The following is a 13,117-nucleotide window of genomic DNA, read 5'->3' as shown; positions in this document are numbered from 1 at the left end:
TCCCCTTCTGCTGTGGAGATGGACCCAGTCAAGGTCCGAGCTATTCTTGATTGGACTCAGCTCTCGTCAGTTAAGAGTCTTCAGAAGTTCTTGGGCTTCGCTAACTTCTACCGTCGTTTTATCGCTAATTTTTCTAGCATTGTGAAACCTTTGACGGATATGACCAAGAAGGGCTCCGATGTAGCTAACTGGGCTCCTGCTGCCGTGGAGGCTTTCCAGGAGTTGAAACGCCGGTTTACTTCGGCGCCTGTTTTGTGCCAGCCTGATGTCTCACTTCCCTTTCAGGTTGAGGTGGATGATTCGGAGATTGGGGCAGGGGCCGTTTTGTCGCAGAGAGGCCCTGGTTGCTCTGTTATGAAACCTTGTGCCTTTTTCTCTAGGAAGTTTTCGCCTGCCGAGCGAAATTATGATGTGGGCAATCGGGAGTTGTTGGCCATGAAATGGGCATTTGAGGAGTGGCGTCATTGGCTCGAGGGTGCTAAGCATCGTGTGGTGGTCTTGACTGATCACAAAAATCTGATGTATCTCGAGTCTGCTAAACGCCTTAATCCGAGACAGGCCCGCTGGTCATTGTTTTTCTCCCGCTTTGATTTTGTTGTCTCGTATTTACCAGGTTCAAAGAATGTGAAGGCCGATGCTCTTTCTAGGAGCTTTGTGCCTGATGCTCCTGGAGTCGCTGATCCTGTTGGTATTCTTAAAGATGGAGTTATCTTGTCAGCTATTTCTCCGGATCTGCGACGTGTGTTGCAGAGATTTCAGGCTGATAGGCCTGAGTCTTGTCCACCTGACAGACTGTTTGTCCCGGATAAGTGGACCAGCAGAGTCATTTCCGAGGTTCATTCCTCGGTGTTGGCAGGTCACCCGGGAATTTTTGGCACCAGAGATCTGGTGGCCAGGTCCTTTTGGTGGCCTTCCTTGTCAAGGGATGTGCGGTCATTTGTGCAGTCCTGTGGGACTTGTGCTCGAGCTAAGCCTTGCTGTTCTCGTGCCAGCGGTTTGCTCTTGCCCTTGCCTGTCCCGAAGAGACCTTGGACACATATCTCCATGGATTTCATTTCTGATCTTCCGCTATCTCAGGGCATGTCCGTTATCTGGGTGATATGTGATCGCTTCTCCAAGATGGTCCATTTGGTTCCTTTGCCTAAGCTGCCTTCCTCTTCCGATCTGGTTCCTGTGTTTTTCCAGAACGTGGTTCGTTTGCACGGCATCCCTGAGAATATTGTGTCAGACAGAGGATCCCAGTTCGTTTCCAGGTTCTGGCGATCCTTTTGTAGTAGGATGGGCATTGATTTGTCGTTTTCGTCTGCTTTCCATCCTCAGACTAATGGACAGACGGAGCGAACCAATCAGACTTTGGAGGCTTATTTGAGGTGTTTTGTCTCTGCTGATCAGGACGATTGGGTGACATTCTTGCCGTTGGCTGAGTTTGCCCTTAATAATCGGGCTAGTTCCGCCACCTTGGTTTCGCCTTTTTTCTGCAACTCTGGTTTCCATCCTCGCTTTTCTTCGGGTCATGTGGAGCCTTCTGACTGTCCTGGGGTGGATTCTGTGGTGGATAGGTTGCAGCTGATCTGGAATCATGTGGTGGACAACTTGAAGTTGTCACAGGAGAAGGCTCAGCGCTTTGCCAACCGCCGCCGCGGTGTGGGTCCCCGACTACGCGTTGTGGATTTGGTATGGCTTTCTTCCCGCTTTGTTCCTATGAAGGTCTCCTCTCCCAAATTTAAACCTCGTTTTATTGGGCCTTACAAGATATTGGAAATCCTTAATCCTGTATCTTTTCGTCTGGATCTTCCTGTGTCGTTTGCTATTCACAATGTATTTCATAGGTCCTTGTTGCGGCGGTACATTGTGCCTGTAGTTCCTTCTGCTGAGCCTCCTGCTCCTGTGTTGGTTGAGGGCGAGTTGGAATACGTGGTGGAGAAGATCTTGGATTCTCGCCTCTCCAGGCGGAGGCTTCAGTACCTGGTCAAGTGGAAGGGCTATGCTCAGGAGGATAATTCCTGGGTGGTCGCCTCTGATGTTCATGCGGCCGATTTAGTTCGTGCCTTTCATGCCGCTCATCCTGATCGCCCTGGTGGTCGTGGTGAGGGTTCGGTGACCCCTCACTAAGGGGGGGGTACTGTTGTGAATTTGCTTTTTGCTCCCTCTAGTGGTTACTAGTTTTTTGACTCTGGTTTTTCTGTCATTCCTTTTATCCGCACCTGGGTCGTTAGTTAGGGGTGTTGCTATATAAGCTCCCTGGACCTTCAGTTCAATGCCTGGCAACGTAGTTATCAGAGCTAGTCTGCTGTGCTCTTGTCTACTGATCCTGGTTCCAGTTATATCAGCTAAGTCTGCCTTTTGCTTTTTGCTATTTGTTTTGGTTTTGTATTTTTGTCCAGCTTGTTCCAAATCTATATCCTGACCTTTGCTGGAAGCTCTAGGGAGCTGGTGTTCTCCCCCCGGACCGTTAGACGGTTCGGGGGTTCTTGAATTTCCAGTGTGGATTTTGATAGGGTTTTTGTTGACCATATAAGTTACCTTTCTTTATTCTGCTATCAGTAAGCGGGCCTCTCTGTGCTAAACCTGGTTCATTTCTGTGTTTGTCATTTCCTCTTACCTCACCGTCATTATTTGTGGGGGGCTTCTATCCAGCTTTGGGGTCCCCTTCTCTGGAGGCAAGAAAGGTCTTTGTTTTCCTCTACTAGGGGTAGCTAGATTCTCCGGCTGGCGCGTGTCATCTAGAATCAACGTAGGAATGATCCCCGGCTACTTCTAGTGTTGGCGTTAGGAGTAGATATATGGTCAACCCAGTTACCATTGCCCTATGAGCTGGATTTTTGTATTCTGCAGACTTCCACGTTCCTCTGAGACCCTCGCCATTGGGGTCATAACACTAGACATCTCGACACAGCCGGAGGACTAAATACCCCTAGAGATAGAAAAGGGAAAACTATCTTGCCTCAGAGAAAATCCCCAAAGGATAGACAGCCCCCCACAAATATTGACTGTGAGAGGAGAGGGAAATAACATACGCAGACTGAAATCAGGATTTAGCAAAGGAGGCCACTCTAGCTAAATAGAAAGGATAGGACAGAGTACTATGCGGTCAGTATTAAAACACTAGAAAATATCCACCACAGAAAATACAAAATCTCCACATCTAACTAAAGATATGGAGGGTATATCTGCATCTCCAGAGATACCAGCTTGGCTAAACAAATCCTTATACAGACCAAGCTGGACAAGACAAAACATGGAAAAGAACTGAACAATAAGGCCCACAGCATGTGGACTGCAAAAATCAAAGCCAGAACTTATCTTTGTTGAAATGAACAGCAAAGAAGGAGAGACCAGGCAGGGATGTGAATCCTCCAGGAACAATGGACAACTGGCACTGACTAAAGGGTCAAGCAAGACTTAATAGCCCAGTCAGAATTGCCATAAGTGGACACACCTGATGAATGCAGTGATCCAAAGACCGCAGCACTACCACTTATAACCACCGGAGGGAGCCCAAGAGCAGAATTCACAACAGACACAGACTGAAGAGACAATGGCTGTCATACAAAAGAGATCTATACTCATCAAGTCAGGTGTCAGAAATAATGAATTCATGATGCACATATAACAGCCTCATTAATTCACTATTTCTGACACATGTGCAGGTGAGCATAGATATGCCGTGTATGACCACCATCGTCCCTTGAGTTTGTGTGAAATAGATTATGTACACAGAAGAGAAAAAGGAGGCTATACAATGCACTTCTCTACTCAGCAGGTCAGGAGTCCCAACTAATGAATTTTTGGACACTTGACCAGTAGAGTATAGTTTTGCATGGTATTGCCACCATTTTCTCTTCAGTCTGCAACACTAGTCACAGACTAAGCAGAATGAAGAGATTAAGGAGAAAATACAAGTATAAATTTTTTGGTCCACCTCATAGCTCTATACTAAAGATACAAAAAGTCTAGTACTGTCATGTCAGACGCTATTCACACTAGGGTGTCCGACAGACAGCGGTAATTCCACATTCGTCCACTATACGTTCTGTGGCACTGGCTAGACTTTATCCAGGTTTCGGGGTTAATCTAGCTGGTAATTGGGTTGGAGGCTGGGTCACACCCGTGGCCTTTAAATAGTCATTTTGGACTTTGGGCATCGCCGATTATAGCTTGTGTCTTGTGCCTGGAGATCTCGGTCTGGAGTGGTGGTCTAGGAGAAGAAATATCGTATCTGGTGGTATTATCCTTTGTCATATTTCTCCTTCCTATATTTGTATTTGTTTTGCCCTGTGCACTTTTTAGTGTTTGTGTCTGCGGCATGGTGCGTTTTTAGTTTTCCCTGTCTGTGCTTTCTGTAGGGGTTGGTGTGTGGTCTAATCACTGGGTGGCGGGTGGAGGTTTCAGCATAGGACTGAAACAGGAGTCAGGGTCAGGCCTGGCGGCCCAGGCAAGCACACCATCAGTGTAAATTCTGGGGCAGGAACAGACAGGGTTTTCCCTAGTCTGAGGGATATCGCAGGGGCCCGGGTAATCAGCTGTAGTCTACCCAGTACCCGCATGACATTATAATCGGCCTAAATAAATTTTGGATGCCATGGATCCCATGACTTCCATAACGCGCCAGTTGGAGGTGCTGTCCTTACAGGTCACTGAGTTGAAGGGGACAGTTCAGCAACAGGGTCTGGTAGTATCTAATGTGCAAGCTGAAAATGCAGGTAGAGTTGCAGAGCCAAATATTCCTTTACCTGAGAGGTTTGCTGGGGAACGCAGTAAATTTGTTGTTTTTTTTGAAGCTTGCAAATTATATTTTCGTATGCGCCCGGTTTCCTCAGGTAATGAGGCTCAGCGTGTGGGCCTGGTGTTGTCATTACTGAACGGAGACCCCCAAGCATGGGCATTTTCATTACCATCTGATTCAGCTGCATTTAACTCAGTGGAGTTTTTTTTTTCTGCTCTTGGGCTCATATATGATGATCCTGACAAATTGGCTCTAGCAGAATCTAAAATACACGCTCTCCGCCAGGGGGAGCGAATGGCGGAGGATTACTGTTCTGAATTTCGCCGCTGGGCGGTGGACACACAATGGAATGACCCGGCGCTGCGGAGTCAGTTTGTACATGGGGTTTCGAGAAGGGTTAAACAAGCCCTCCCGATGTATGAGACTCCTGCTTCTCTAGAGTCTGCTATGAGTCTTGTTGTCCGCATTGATCGCCGTTTGCGTCAGAGGGTGCAAGAGACGCCGCTTATGGTGGAGGGCGTTTGTGCACGTGAGGTTGCTGCAGGTGAGCCCACGGAGCCTATGCAAATCGCAGGGGTGTCACATCATCGAGCCCCCTCACTCAGGAAACAGGGAGCCTGTTTTTGTTGTGGTAAAAAAGGAAATTATGTTAATGCTTGTCCTCTGTTTTCTAAGAAAAGCACAACGGCGGAAAACTACTAAGCTCAGAGGGTGTGGAGGAGACTAATCTGAGCTTATGCATATCCTCCATGGTGGTCTCTCAATGTATGCTTCCTGCCAGAGTTATGGTCGCTGGCAGAGAGCTGCCAATGACTGTTTTTGTGGATAGTGGGTCGGCCACTAATCTCATTGATGAGGAGTTTGCGCGCACGGCCGGGTTCACGGTCGAAAAACTGCCTCATCCTATCCGGGTGGTCACCATGAATCTACTCCACTCCCACAGGGGGAGATTACTGAGTTTGTGGCTGAGGTTAAACTCCACATTGGTGTCCTACATTTTGAGCAGGTTACATGTAGGGTGCTCAGTAATCTTCCTGCAAAAATGGTTCTGGGTTTTCCATGGTTGTCTATGCACAACCCAATGATTGACTGGAAAACCCAGGACATAATCCAGTGGAGCGGATTCTGCCAGGAGAATTGCCTGGCCACATGTGTGTCCGCTGCGACTTACAGCATTCCTGAGTCTCTGCTGGATTTCGCAGATGTGTTCTCTGAGAAGGGTTGCTCAGAATTGCCACCACATCGACCCTATGACTGTACTATTAGGTTTAAACCAGGGGCCAAATTGCCGAAAGCTAGGATGTTTAACATCTCTGGTCCTGAGAGGCAAGCTTTAAAAGACTACACTGCTGAGAGTTTGAGCAAAGGGCACATCAGGCCTTCGTCCTCACCGGTGGCAGCGGGGTTCTTCTTCGTTAAGAACAAAGATGGCGGACTACGCCCGTGTCTGGATTTCAGGGAGTTAAACCAGATTACGGTTCGTGATCCATACCCTATGCCACTGATACCAGATTTGTTCAACCAGGTGGCTGGTGCTAAGTGGTTTTCCAAGCTTGACCTCAGGGGGCGTACAACCTCATAAGAGTCCGTCAAGGTGATGAGTGGAAGACGGCTTTTAATACTCCTGAGGGTCATTTTGAAAATTTGGTGATGCCATTTGGGTTGACAAACGCGCCTGCTGTATTTCAACATTTCATAAATTATGTGTTCTCGCATGTACTGGGGAAATTCGTTATTGTGTACCTAGATGACATTCTCATTTATTCATGCGACCATGATACTCATTTAGAGCATGTGAGGCAGGTGTTACAGCCACTCAGAGAAAATAAGCTCTATGCAAAACTGGAGAAATGTGTTTTTTCGGTTCAGGAGTTGCCTTTCTTGGGTTATATTGTGTCTGCTTCAGGGTTTAAAATGGATGCCGCTAAGGTGCAAGCGGTGCTGCATTGGGAACGGCCTGATAACCTAAAAGCACTCCAGCGGTTCCTTGGATTTTCTAATAATTATAGAACATTTATCAAAGATTTTTCTACCATTGCTAAACCGCTTACTGACATGACGAAAAAGGGTACCAATTTCTCTGCCTGGCCTAAAGGCTGCTGTGCGCGCATTCGAATTTCTGAAGAACAGTTTTGCTTCGGCCCCCATTCTGGTGCAACCAGACGTATCAAAACCATTTACCGTGGAAGTCGATGCGCCTGAGGTTGGAGTGGGGGCAGTGCTGTCACAAGGCTCATTCTACTTTTCCAAGAAGCTGTCGCCCGCCGAACGTAACTATGGTATCGGCAACAGGGAGTTGTTGGCTATCAAGTTGGCTTTTGAGGAATGGCAACACTTCTTGGAGGGGTCGGCCCACCAGGTTACAGTTATCACCGACCATAAAAATCTGCTTTATTTAGAGTCAGCCAAGCGTCTGTCCCCCAGGCAGGCTCGCTGGGCATTGTTTTTCACACGATTCAACTTTTTTGTTACGTACCGACCGGGGTCTAAAAACACTAAGGCAGATGCTTTATCCAGGTGTTTTCCGGTGGGAGAACCTCGGGAAGATCCGGTACCCATCCTCCAAAAGGGTGTAGTGGTCTCGGTTCTCACGACAAAGGTTGAGGCTGAGATTGTCGAGGCTCAGGAGGAGGTACCACCAGAGCTTCCCATTAACAAATGTGCTTCTATCCCTCTTCTAACTGCTGGTATGTGCGAACTGTCTCCTAATCTGAACTAGCCACTGCACCCTCTGAATCCCATGCGCTTCTATCCCTCTTCTACCTGCTGGTATGTTGCTGCTTTTTCCCTGACTTTAATTCCATGTTTCATACTTCAAGCTTGCTGAATGCATATTGATATGCACATGTTCCTCACACCTAGCTCTATCCACCCATCTTATCCTATCCTTCACCAACCTTGATGCTAATCAAATGTACTATTAACTGTAATCTGTGAATTGCTCCCTGCTGTGAACTGCCCCCCACCTCCTTTCTCCTCCCTCTTCCTCTCACCTGGCTTCATTTCATGGACTCTTCAAATGGTATAAGTTGCATGATACTGGTCAGATATGGCCTTGGCCAGATGTGACACCATTTGAAGTGACATCTTTAAAGTGTCATCAGAAATATTGCAGAAATAGTCCAGAAATCGGCCAGACGGTAAGACTAATCACCATCTTCTAAATTTACTTGCCTTTCTTTTCCTCCCCTGCTCTTTAACCATGCTTACATTTTCACCACCGTTTTTTCTCCACTAATCCTCACTTTCCTTCACCCACCTGTTTCCCTTTCTCCGCTTAGTCTCACTACTGGTGACACATCCCCCAATCCTGCCCCCCGCCTCAAACATTACTACCCCTTACCCTATCCTTCTCACACTATGAGAAACCACCGCTACCCCTCACACTTAAAACCTGTGCCACTGACCCCCACCACCCTGCTTCCCCTCTCTGGGGCACTTTGGAATGCCCGCTGTGTCTGCAACAAGCTCCACATGGTCCATAATCTCTTCACTTCTCGCAACCTTTTCTTCCTGGCCCTCACTGAGACATGGCTGACGCCCCCCTGACACTGCCTCGCCTGCAGCACTGAGTTTCGGTGGCCTCCAATTTACCCACACTCCTCGCTCTGGCAACAGACATGGTGGAGGAGTGGGTATCCTTCGTTCTAAAAACTGCTCCTTCAACCCTATCCAACCCCCCACCCTCCCTTATCCTCCCTTCTTTCGAGGTTCACTCTGTCCGTATTTACGCTCCCTCCAATCTCCAAATGGCCATCATATACCGACCACCTGGCTCAGCCACTGCCTTCGTCGACCAATTCTGCACCTGGCTCCTTCACTTTCTCTCTGCCGACATCCCCACCATCATTATGGGCGACTTTAATATCCCTACTGACACCCACCAGCCAGCAGCCTCCAAACTACTGGCCCTTACTTCATCCTTTGGACTCACCCATTGGTCCACCACAGCCACCCACACAGACGGACATACACTAGATCTCATCTTCACCCGCCTTTGTTCCTTATCTAATCTCACAACCTCTCCCTTCCCCCTATCTGACCACCACCTACTCACCTTCTCATCCTTGTCCTCCTCACCTGCCCCCCATGTTTAGCCATTACCACATCCTCGCAGAAACCTTGCACATATAGACACTCACAGACTCTCAGACTCTCTCCTACCCCTGTCCTCCATATCTTCACTGCACGACACTGACAGTGCCACCGCTTTCTATAACTCGACCTTCACATCAGCCATAGACTCAGTCGCCCCTCTCATGCATGGCACAGTGCGACAAACCAATAGGCAACCTTGGCATAACAATGTCACAAAAAAACTTCAACAAGCATCCAGGGTTGCGGAGCGGCGTTGGAAGAAAACACGCCTGCCAGACGACTTCACTGCCTTCAAACAAGCTACATTTGACTTCAAATCAGCCCTTACCTCTGCTAAACAGACCTATTTCACTAACCTTGTATATTCACTATCCTACAACCCAAAACAACTGTTCAGCACTGCCACCTCCAACTCCCTTCATCTCTTCCGAGGACTTTGCCACCTACTTCAAAAACAAGATCGACCAAACAAGGCAAACCTTTACTTGTCCACCACCCCAACCACTCCATATACCAGAACTCTGCCCTTCCCTAATAACCTCCCTCTCCAACATCACTGAAGGAGAGCTTACTCGCCTCTTTTCCAAATCGCATCTCACCACCTGTGCACTTGACCCCATGCCTTCCCACCTGCTCCCCAACCTCACGAACACGCTTATTCCAGCCCTAACCCATCTCTTCAACCTATCGCTCTCTTCTGGTACCTTCCCCTCTGCCTTCAAACATGCCACCATCACACCCATCCTCAAAAAAACTAACCTTGACCCAACTGCTATGCTCAGCTATCGCCCCATATCACTGCTCCCGTTTGCTTCAAAACTCCTTGAGCAGCATGTCCATGGTCAACTTTCCTCCCACTTCTCATCTAATTCTCTCCTTGACAACCTCCAATCTGGCTTCCGCCCCCATCAGTCCACCGAAACTGCCCTGACAAAAATTACTAATGACTTAGTCACAGCCAAAGCTAACAGACAGTTCTCCATCCTCCTCCTTCTTGACCTGTCCTCTGCTTTCGACACAGTCGATCACTGCCTACTGCTACAGATTCTTTCTTCCCTTGGCATCAAAGACCTCGGCCTGTCCTGGATTGCCTCATACCTATCCAACCGCACATTTAGCGTTTCCCACTCCCACAGTACCTCCTCATCCCGCCCTCTCTCTGTTGGAGTCCCTCAAGGCTCTGTCCTAGGACCCCTACTTTTTTCCATCTATACCCTTGGCCTAGGACAACTCATAAAGTCCCATGGCTTCCAGTACCACCTGTATGCAGACGACACTCAGATCTACCTCTCTGGCCCAGATGTCACCTCCCTGCTGTCCAGAATCCCGAAGTGTCTGTCAGCCATATCCTCCTTCTTCACCTCTCGCTTCCTCAAACTCAATGTAGACAAAACTGAATTCCTCATCTTTCCCCCACCTCACGTATCCCCCCTACCCAATCTATCTATTATGGTAAACGGCATCACGCTCTCTCCCACTCCTGAAATCCGCTGCCTCGGGGTAACTCTTGACTCTGCCCTGTCCTTCAAACCTCTCGTCCAAGCTCTTGCCACCTCCTGTCGCCTCCAACTCAAAAATATTGCCAGAATCTGTTCCTTCCTCAGCCCACTATCTACCAAAACTCTTCTACATGCTCTCATCATCTCCCGCCTCGATTACTGCAGCACCCTCCTCTGTGGCCTCCCGCTAACTCTCTTGCACCACTCCAGTCTGTCCTCAACTCTGGTGCCCGCCTAATCCACCTCTCTCCCCTCTACTCCCCTGCTTCTCCCCTCTGCAAATCCCTCCACTGGCTCCCAATCCCCCAACGAATCCAGTTCAAACTACTAACACTGATCTACAAAGCCATCCACAACCTGTCCCCTCCCTATATCTCTGAACTAATCTCCCAATATCTTCCCTCACGTAATCTTCGTTCATCCCAAGACCTCCTCCTCTCCTCCACACTTATTCGTTCCTCACACAATCGCCTCCAAGATTTCTCCCGAATATCCCCCATCCTCTGGAATTCCATGCCTCAACACGTCCGACTATCCACCACCCTCGGATCCTTCAGACGGAACCTGAAAACCCATCTCTTCAGGAAAGCCTACAGCCTACAATAACCGAGCTGCCGCCATACCACCGCCAGAGCCGCCGCCGCCTCACCCCTACCTTCTGTCTCTTCCCCACTATCCCATAGAATGTAAGTCCACAAGGACAGGGCTCTCTCCCCTCTCTACCAGTGTGTCACTGTAAACCTGTTTACTGTAAATGATATCTATAACCCTGCATATAACCCCTTTCTCATGTACAGCACCATGGAATTAATGGTGCTATATAAATAAATAATAATAATAACAAATCATTTGTACCGCTTCATCTTCACCTAAAGGTATTGGGTGAGCATCATGATGCTGTTCTGGCTGGCCATCCAGGGGTTAGGGGTACCTTGGAGTTGTTGTCGCGTCGGTTTTGGTGGCCCAAAATCCGACAGGATGTGGTCTCGTACGTGTCAGCATGTACCACGTGTGCTAGGGCTAAGATGCCTCGCTCTCGTCCTGCTGGCTCGTTACATCCTCTAGGGGTACCCAGTAGGCCATGGACGGAGATCTCTATGGATTTTATTACAGACTTGCCCTCCTCAGCTGGGAACACGGTCATCCTGGTGGTTGTTGATCGGTTCTCAAAGATGTCGCACTTTGTGTCCTTGCCTTGCCTAACGCGAAGACTCTGGCTCAGGTTTTTGTGCAGGAGGTGGTCAGACTTCACGGGGTCCCGTCTGACATAGTGTCGGATAGGGGTACTCAGTTTGTGGCAAAGTTTTGGAAAGCATTTTGCTCATGGCTGGGGATCAAGTTGTGGCATTCTTCGGCATTTCATCCTCAGTCAAATGGTCAGACCGAGCGTATGAACCAGAATTTGGAGCAGTATTTCCGCTGCTTTGTTTCTGACAATCAGGAGGAGTGGTCGACGTTCCTTCCTTTGGCTGAGTTTGCCATTAATAATCACCGCCAGGAATCGTCTGGGGAATCCCTGTTGTGAACTCTGTTTTTGGGCTCCCTCTTGTGGTCACAAGTGGTACTGTGTGAGTGCTGTCTTTGGGCTCCCTCTGGTGGCTCTTTGTGTCATTCTGCAGGTCTGAGGCTGGATCAGCTGTCTCGTTATCTGTTAGCTGGTTTCCTATTTAGCTCACCTGGACTTTCAGTGTTTGCCTGCTGTCGATGTATTCAGTCCTATTTTGATCTCTCCTGAATTCCTTCACTATCAGTCTCTCCAAGAGAAGCTAAGTTTTCTGTTTGGGTATTTTTTGCTCATCAGTGTTCAATATGTTTCTTGGTTATTTAATTGTCCTTGTCCAGCTTGCTAATATGTGATTTTCTTGCTTGCTGGTAGCTCTAGGGGGCTGAGTTTCTCCCCTCACACCGTTAGTTGGTGTGGGGGTTCTTGAATTCTCAGCGTGGATATTTTGTATAGGGTTTTTTACTGACCGCACAGTTCCCTGCCTGTCTTCTGCTATCTAGTATTAGTGGGCCTCATTTGCTGAATCTGTTTTCATTTCTACGTTTTGTATTTTCCCCTTACCTCACCGTTATTATTTGTTGGGGCTTCCTATATCTTTGGGGTCATTTCTCTGAGGCAAGTGAGGTCTTACTTTCTCTATAGGGGTAGCAAGTTTCTCAGGCTGCGTCGAGACGTCCAGGAATTTAGGCACGTTCACCGGCTACCTTTAGTGTGTTTGTTAGGATCAGGTTGCGGTCAGTCCAGTTACCACCTCCCTAGAGCTTGTTCTATGTTCAGTAACTTAGCTAGTACATTCTGTGATCCTCAGCCACTAAGGATCATAACAGTACAGCAGGCCAAAAAGTGTTTAATGCATCGCAGAAGTGGGATAAGAGAAGTCCTGAGTACAATTTTTTTTTTTTCCTCTCCCTTTGCTGCAGTCTGTCCAGCTTCTCTCATCCCCTTAATCTGTGGGTGGCTTTGAGTTCAGCTGCAGACATGGATATTCAGAGTCTGACTTCTAGTGTGGATCATCCTGCTGCAAGGGTGCAAAGCATTCAGGATTTTGTTGTTCACAGTCCTATGTCTGAGCCAAAAGTACCTATTCCTGAGTTGTTTTCTGGAGATAGATCTAGGTTTCTGAATTTTAAGAATAATTGTAAATTATTTCTTTCTTTGAGACCTCATTCCTCTGGTGATTCCGCTCAGCAAGTTAGAATTGTTATCTCCCTGTTATGTGGCGACCCTCAGGATTGGGCTTTCTCCCTGGCGCCAGGAGATCCTGCATTGCTGAATGTGGATGCGTTTTTT

General features: G+C 48.1%; 1 protein-coding gene across 2 annotated transcripts in view; it reads left to right on the top strand.

The window, feature by feature from the left end:
* LOC143787440 (N-acylethanolamine-hydrolyzing acid amidase-like) overlaps positions 1 to 13,117 on the top strand; it is a 169,747-nt gene that overhangs the window by 122,933 nt on the left and 33,697 nt on the right. The window lies entirely within an intron of this gene.

The sequence above is a fragment of the Ranitomeya variabilis genome, chromosome 1 (assembly GCF_051348905.1).
Source record: "Ranitomeya variabilis isolate aRanVar5 chromosome 1, aRanVar5.hap1, whole genome shotgun sequence".
NCBI classification, from domain to species: Eukaryota; Metazoa; Chordata; class Amphibia; order Anura; family Dendrobatidae; genus Ranitomeya; species Ranitomeya variabilis.
The sequence above is the reverse complement of the archived record's forward strand: the minus strand, read 5'-3'. Positions and strand labels throughout refer to the sequence as shown.